Here is a 9,693-nt window from a genome sequence, read left to right as displayed (position 1 = left end):
TAAATTTCATGTATTTAAAGCAATTTGTTTAAATTATATGATTATATAAACTATTCCAAATTAATTAGATTACAATTGATATAAAATATAAATAAGACTTGTACTGATCATTATTACTTATCTTATTATTAAAATATCAACTCTAAACCGTAAAAAAACCACACCATAAATATAATACAATCCACGTTATTTTAGAATCTAAAATCTGAAGAATGATCATTATTATGTGTTATAAATAAACTTAAATAATACTTTGATAATAATAATGTTCCATTCTTAATGTATCATATAATTTCAGTTGTACAATGTAAGTCTCGGAATCTAATATCTACTGTAAGATGAGATTATTTTAAACTATGACAATACAAGTATTAGTGGAAAGTTTGATGTCTGAATAGTTCTTGCTTATTAAATTACAACATCAAAACTATATAAGTTTTAGAAGAAAAATAATTAATTTTCATTAATTAAATTCACAATTTATCAAAATATGTATTTCAAACATGTATATAAACAAATTCCAACAACTTATATTCGATATTTTTCTACTATAGGTACTGTAAGAATAACTAAATATGAGGAGCCTCATAATCAATTTTCAAGTTTTTTGACAGATAATCACTATTGAAAATACTATTGTAGCTTTCACTTATAACTCAACTCCAAAACGTGATATCAGACATATTATTATACCGTTAGGTATATCCAATACATTCCACATTATTTTAGAATTTAAAATCTGTAGGATCATTTTTAATAAGTGTAATAACTATAAACTTAAATAATACTTTTATAATAATAATTTGTTTTATAATTTCAGTAGAAGGAAGTAAGTCAGCACTAAACACTTATTTTAGTTTTAACTTTTTACGGTTTATCAACTTAATGAAATTTAGGTACTAATTGCCATTATGAATCCAATGCGACACACATTCTTTTGTAATCTAAAATGTGAAGGATTACCAACTATAATAATTTATTGTAATATCTTAACACATAAACAATACTATTAAAATAATAAAATGTTTTATTATTTTAGTTGATGAAAGTAAGTCGGCAAAAAACTCTTATTTTAGTTTAAATATTTTGCAAATTATCAATATAAGAAATTATATTTATTGTAAAAATAAACATAGTGTTAGAAAGTGTTGAGTCTCAATAGCTTATACTTTTTAAATTGCAACAACATAACTTTTATCTTTAAAAGATAAATCATTAATTTTAATTTAATTACCAAAGTTAGAATAATATATTTTAATTCAAACGTGTATACAATCAAATTGAATCAATATATTTTCGATATTTTTCACCTAGGTACCAGTACCTACATACTGTAAGCAAAACGTAGATCCTTAAATTAAATTTTTTAATTTTTTAACGAGAATCACTTTTGGGGATTGTACATTAAACCTATTTATCTTCAAAACGTGATATCAGACATATAATATAATGTACGATAATGTAATATATGTATCGTAATACAATATAACAATAAAAACCCACTTTTTCATTGTAAGGATTTAATATGTGAGGTTTAAATTAATAAAAGGTTTAATTAATAGGTAATCATATGTGTAATACCTAAACATAAGCAACACTATTAAACGAATAAACTGTTTTATTATTTCAGTTGATGACAGTAAGTCGGCAAAAAACTCTTATTTTAGTTTAAATATTTTGTAAATTATCAATTTAAGAATATATATTAATAATTATAATTCGAACAAATTCCATGTGTTTAAAGTAGTTTGTTTAATTGATATGCTTGTATAAACTTACTATTTCGAATTAATTTGATTGCAATTGTCAATTGGTATTAAGTAATTGAGGACTTCAGAAATAATATAATATAATATAATATCTACTTATTATAAGATGAGATTATTTTAAATTAAAGCAATATACGTAATGGTATAGAAAATTTAAAGTCTCAATAGTTAATACTTTTTAAATTACAGCACCAAAACTTTTATTTTAAAAAGAAAAATCGTTAATTCAGTATTTTTTACCTAGGTACTTACTTATAACCTATGGGGATCCTCAAATTAAAATTAAAATTTTTAACGGGGTTCACTGTTGGGAATTGTAGCTTAAAGCGCCCGGTGCCGATGCCATTTTGTCCTCAAAAATACATTCTGCGGTAATAACAATACCGCCTTGTAAAATCAACCAAATTTCATAACTTTATTTAATTGCTAGAGAAAAATATTCTACATCCCGCAACGATCTCTGTTTTTCAATATTTTATTCACATACTTTATAACATGACTAAAAAAAATACAAGATAAAAAGCATTTTTTACAATTTTTTTAAAACAATTATTTGAAATAAAATACAAAATCAAAGATCAATGCGGGCTGTAGGAAGTCTTGATAGATGTTGCATAGAAGTTGTATTTTAGTTTTTAATATCGTATTATAGTTATTATAATTTAATAATATTTTTTAATTACAACAAAATAACTGAAAACGTTATTTTTAGTTTTAATACAGGGACTGGAACCTTGATGAATTTTACGGTTCCGGTCCCGGTTCGGTTCCTAGAAAACTAAAATTTCGGTTTCGGTTAGGTTAGGTTTTCAAAATAACAAAAACTACTAATCTTTCAATTTATCTGTTTTGGTCATTTAATTATGTAAAAAAATTTGTTCCGTCTCGATTTTTTAAAACTTAAAATAAAATATAGATAAGTATAGTAAGTATCAGTATTTCACCAATCGTTTATAAATTATTAACAAAATATGTAAAACATAGTAAAACGGTGTTAAACGGATAAGAACCACTCAGGCTATAGTTCAAGTTATGCAACCAAATATTCCTACTAGAAAGAGGAGAACATTGACTGTGCGACATCGTTTTTAATTTTTCGATATCACAAATACAAAAAAAGTTCTTTTTCAAACTTAAATAACATTTTTTTTTTTTTAGTTCTGATATCGGAAATCTAAAAACAATGTTGCACAGTAAATGTTCTCATTTTTATAGTGCGGATATTTAGTTGCTTAGCTTAGAGTACAGACTGAGTGGTTCTTATACCCGTGCAAAACAGTTTCTCCTATGGTTTACATTTTTACATTTGTAATACGGAGACAACACATGCGGGTGTACCTAGGCGTATTTTTAACAAACAAACAGACTATTTGATTCATTGCTATTTACATATTACTGTAAACAAATGTAAAACTAATGTAATGTAGTTTATTATAGTATTAGGATTTAGGGGGTGTGGCGGGAAAAACCCCCCCATGTATCTGTATAACATAAATTATTCCAGCACCCCCTAAATTCACACACAATGTGCGATTATGCTGAATGGCACAAAGTGGGGGAAACGGGACCTCGTAACAGTCGCTGCCGTCAGTCTGCAGGCGCGAAATAGGTTCCTCCTCTCGTGGCACAGAGTATCCTAAAAAAAATACGTTAGGTTAGCTTCAGATGAGTCAAAATAATTTGAAAGTTTGATGGTGTACTTACATAAAATACTAATACAAATACATTTAATGAAACTTTCATGTAAGTAGCTAGGATAATATTTTGTTTTTAGAATTACATCGAAAATAAAAATCTATTATGTGAAATACCAATTTTTAATAGATTAACCTTATTTTGTTTTTGCTTTTTCATGGCACTTTTTAAAACAACTAAGAATTTTAAATTTAGAACTCCCAAGTAATACACCAACTATATTCAGTTTCCCAACAGAAAAGATACTGTAGTGTCAAAGCATTATTACGAGTATTAATCATGTGAGGAAACACAAAAAAAAAAATGTTTAAAACAACACATCCGTTAAATCAATACATTCGACGCTATTATTGTAGCTTGAACCTATTTAACAACAAAATATGATAATAGACATATTATAACAAAAAAACGCAACCCAGTAAATCCATTATATTATTTTAAGAACCTGAAATCTGAAAATCTAAAATCTGAAAGATCATCTTTACTAAGACGTGTAATAAATAAACTTAAATAATACTTTTACAATAATAATTTATCTTATAATTTCAGTCGAAGAATGTAAGTAAGCACAAAACTCTTATTTTAGTTTTGATTTTTACAATTTATGAACATAAAAACATTTATTAATTGTAATTCGAATAAAATATTTATTGCGTTTAAAGGAGTTTGTTTGAATTGTGTTATTTGCGTACAATTTATTTGAGAATTTGTACAAAATAATTAATAATTTAATTATCAACGATACTTAAACTTTAAACAATCATATAATAATATCTAATATATAGACCGGTAGTTGAAAATGCTAATTGTGAAACAACGTTAATATGATCATGGAACATGCTAATAACCAAGGCTGGGCATTAACGAGTTAAAAAGTTAATTTTATTTTAACTTTTTAACTTAACTAGTTACTTTTGGCTTTTCATTAACTTAACTGTTAACTTACAAATTTTTTTTTAACGAACGTGAAATTAACGAGTTAATTTTTCATTTTAAAAGTAAGTTAAGTTAATTTAATTATATTTCACTATTTCAGTCTATTTCGTTTTCATGTCAAAAAATATGTATCGTAAATTGTTTGAAGTTAAAAATGTATATCATTCGAATCTAACTTATATGGAAATACTGTATGAAGTATTAACACTATATCCTATAATTTAGTTTTGGGTTGAGAAAAAATTAAGTACGCTAGCGTTGTATAAACAAATTAACTTTTTTTTAACTTAATAAAAAGTTAACAAAAAGTGTGTATTAACTTTTAACTTTTAACTTTTTGTTATTGGTGCATATTAACTTAAGTTAACTGAGTTAAAAAAAATCATTAACTTGCCCAGCCTTGCTAATAACTTTGCCTTTTTAGATTGATTAAAATGGTTGCTATAGCTATGGTCTGTATTATTTTTACACAACTAAAATACCACGCCAAACACTGTGTAAAAAAACGCTTAGTATAAAAAAAACGGCTCTAAAAGTTGCAATATAATTTTATAGGTAAATCTTTGAACTATATAAACATTTATGTAAAAATAGTCTGCTAAATAATTGTTCTTAGCTTGATGACATTAAAACACTTGATTAGTAAACTAATTGATAGTATATTATATACATTTATGTACCTACTTACTCATTATGCAATTGTATTTTTAAATTCTTAACTTAAGTCGCCAAGCTAAGTTCAATTATTTAGCAGCCTATTTTAATAAAAATAATATCCATAGTTCAAAGACTTAGCTAACTATATAAAATGGTATCACGACTTTCAGAGCATTTTTTTTTATTCTCAGTTTTTTTTTTCACTAAATTTGGCGTAGTGTTTTTGTTGGGATATCGCTTAAATACCTTATTATTTGTAAGTTGCCGTTGCATGACGACTAGAATTAAATAATAACGTGCTGTAAGAGAATAAATTTATCTAGACTTGTATAGGAGTCGATTAATGATATTTTATTTTCAATGTCCAATATTTAGCTCTAAAGCTTGTGATATTTCACTTTTTGAATTTAAATTATTGTCTATAGAGTTTAGTAATTAAAATATCAAACATTTACTTTTATACTGCCATAGTTAGATTAACTTCTCTTCTACAATATTGATAATAGGTGTATTTACTCTCAAACCGCTCAATAAACCATATTATTGGAAATAAAAATATACATTTTCATAGAATTTTTCAATACTATTCATACGCCTTAAGTGTAGTCTCAATTATATTATATTATTTTCAAAGATAGGTTCAACGAACGTGTTATCTTGTTGAGTTTAAACACGTAACTGAAGTTGCATTACCTATTTATAAAACATAACATACCAAAATAAAAACAAAAAATATTTATAATTACATGTTAACACTACTCCAAATTGTTGTATATTAATAACTTTAATAATTAATACGTTTATACAGTAACGAAAAAACGTAAGTAAACTAATTGTTTATATAATTTATAATTCATAATACTAATCATTTAATAACGATTTACGCTTATACATTTACAGTTATACAAAGTAAGCTATTTCACTTAATTTATAATAAAACATAATTCATTCAAATACGTAAACAGTAAAATGTCCTTATAACGAACACCCTGTAATAGAAGGAAATCTCCTAACAAAGGAAATGACAACTGTCCCGCATTTATAAATGTATTATTTAATATTATGAATGTTACTGTAAAGTTTAAATATAGTTGAATTATACACTTCTAAACAAGCAAAAATGTATTCAATTTAAAAATTGTTTATACTTTCAGAATGTACAACATCGATATTAAAATATAGACATGGTAATTATTTTTTTAACCTAATCAGTAAACTAATTATTATAACCATGTGTTGATGTGTTAACGTTAAGACAATTAATAGTTTTGTACATAAATAACATCACCAGTCATAAAAACACAACCATTGTCAAATTCAGTTTAACATATTATTTTTTGAATTAATTATCAAAGAATAGATGACCATTCAAAATGTCTATGTTTAATAGTGTTTAAATTAACTACCAAATGAAATACGATGACCCATCTCCCATAACTTTAACACTTAAGTCCAGAAGTAAATTAATATTATTAACACTAATGTACAGAAGTGCACCACTCAATCTTCTTTTTCATACACTGGTTCAAATATTTGAAATAGCATACATTATGAAATAGTACGTGATTATGCAGAACTATTCTATTTTCAAACTAAATTTAACAAATTTTGCCATTATAACAAGCTGCTGATAATTTCCCGAAATTGTAATTCTCAGATCATCAATACCCTGTCCTCTTATATTTTTATATTTTTATAATATCTTAAGAATAAATAGTTTTTAAATTAAATTCATTAATGTATTTAACAAAAATTGTAACGACTAAAATTAGTTAAATCTCGGGAGCTTACTCAGTGGGGCCCATTTACATTGTGTGCTATATTACATACAATGTATAATAATATGATGCATTTGTACCAAATAAATAACAATAATAATAATAATGATAATAATATTTTGAAATGTTTGTGATAGTATGACATTTTAAAGAATAATACATTTCAATTGTGTAATATTTAAAATTTTAAACGTTACTTATTGATTAGATATATAGTGAGACAAAAATCATATTATCTTGTGCAAATTTTATTATATAATATTTAAGCACAACATACATTTTAACGTTTATTGTTAAAATTAGCATTAACAATTATAATTGTGTTTTTATTAATATTCAATTGTTTTAATTATAATCCAATAAAACAGAAAATGGTGATAAAAAGTTTAAGTATGATGGTAAGTAGGTATATAATAATTATTTGACAAAAATAAACCATATTCTAGTTATTAGAGATCTGAATGACACTGGTTAAATTTAACTTATTAAGATATAATAATTCTCAGTCATTACATATCAGCACCCAAAGTTTTAAATTGTCATATGTATTGCATACTATCAACTCTTCTGAGCGAAGACATAAATAGACTATATAAGACTATATGATATATATAGGTTGGTCTGTCATAAGTATATTTATATTGCTCCTATTTTTTAAAGTAATTTATTTTACAACTGTCAATTAGTGATATTTTGGTAGGTAGATGAAAATATTTTTTGAAAAAAACATTGCCTTTCAAAATTTCGTTTTGTGTATAAAATAAATATAATATTATAATAATATAACTTCATAAAATTTTAAAAATATTTTTGAATTACAAAAATATTTAAAATCCTTCTTAGGTATATTATTCGATCAATTGCGTAATTTTGTCCAAATTACAAATTTAAATGTCTATAAAGAAAAATATTACTTTATATAGTTTTTAGATTTGTTGGTCCTAGTAAACCTATAGTGGCCTAAATACTAATCAGAAATATTGTGTTAAATTATCAAGCCTTAGCTATGAAAATCGAACATTTTATACACTTTTCAAAAACTAATTTGTTAATTTACATTATTTTAACAATTTTTTTCATAATTAAAACTTAAAATGCTAAAATAAAATTGTCCATATTTGTATGTATTTATATATCTTTAATGTTATAAATATACATTACAACAACTTATTAGGAACCTTGTATTATATTTAAAATCTTTTTGACCTAATAAATAATTTTTTTTTTATAAAAGGTATAGAATAAAAACGGACCCATTAATAATGTACCGTTTATATAAAATGCTAATATAAAATTAATATTGAATCTTGTAATTAATTAATAAGTCTTGGATTTAAACAGAAAATTTGTAAGTGAAAAAAACGTTGTGGGTCCCAAAATATGCATGTGCATATTGAGTGCTGAAGTTGAAATGTGTTTCACTCGTACCATTAATAATTTCAGTCGTACACACAACACCAGTCATTTACCATTAGTGATAGTTCATAACTGGTTTTATTGTTACCTTGAAAATATTGAACTTTTGGGTTTTAAAAAAAATTATCATGGTTAATTCCGTTACAAAATCTTGATAGAAATATTTGTGTACATTTTTATGTACAGGTTCCACTTTTATGTATGGATATTGGAACCAGTTTAATGGGATAGAGGAAACTGGAAAAAATCCAATATTAAAAATAAATTACCACTACAATTCATTTTTTATACAATTTAATGTCTGATGGGGTATTGATATCTTACTCAACTTAAAGTCGAAATGAAAATTAAAATAAGACGATTACCTAATATCTATGTAACGATAAAAAAATATATGATTTGAATTTATTATATGAATTTATTAGAAAACAATCGATACAAATGTCTCTTGACAACATATGATATGGGTAAGAAAAATATTAAACGTTATGTACATAACATCAATAATACATAAATAATACTAATGGAGAAAACTTTTATTCTATTGTTTTTTCACTGTTTTTACTTTAAATATCAAATATACTATAAGTTTATAAATGAATACCAATTATTTGATTATATATTGAATTTAGAAATCAACTAATAAAATTATTTACCTACCTACCAAATAATATATTCTACGTATTTACAACACATTGAAAAAGTGTATTGCTAGTTGCTACTTATATTTTGGTGAGCATATATATATATCGTACATCAAAAGGAAAATGGTGGGCAAGTGGGTGTCGCTGTGCTGTACAGTATATTACAAATGGGCCAGTGCAATGGATGGTGTTAAATTTGAATTCAATGATATACTATCATAGCTTACGAAAAACGAATCTAAGCGAAAACGATCAGTCATGCTATTACTTGATATATTCAATGATATTGTTATGAATGAAGTAATTTATTTAACGCTATTCACGTGGAACCTTGTTTTAAATTTTCAATACTTAACTATAAAAGTTGAGCATTTTATAAATTGTTAATTACAAAATAATTTTTAAATTTTAAATTAGATAATTGTTGTCATAATAATTCGATAGTGGGAAGGGGTTATATCACATCGTCTGATGTAGCATATCTAGAATAATAATTTTATAGTAATATAAGTTTTGGTTTAACTTAATAATTTTCCAAGTTTTTTTAAAATTATAACATAAACAACCAGCTAATCATAAAACTGTAGGTATATGTACCCCCACATTAAAATACGACTCTGGGTACTTTCTATAACTTAATGGTTTTTGAATATTAGATTTTATTCTAGCTCTATTATAGTACCTACTGTATATCGGTACGAACCACTATTGTAATATTATTTTTAAGAATCACTTAACTTAAGCAAAAACTAGACACATTATATAGATAACGATAATTAACAATTTTATATTTTCTTC

This window comes from Metopolophium dirhodum, chromosome 5, assembly GCF_019925205.1.
Source record: "Metopolophium dirhodum isolate CAU chromosome 5, ASM1992520v1, whole genome shotgun sequence".
Lineage (NCBI taxonomy): Eukaryota > Metazoa > Arthropoda > Insecta > Hemiptera > Aphididae > Metopolophium > Metopolophium dirhodum.
This window is presented reverse-complemented; position numbering follows the sequence as displayed.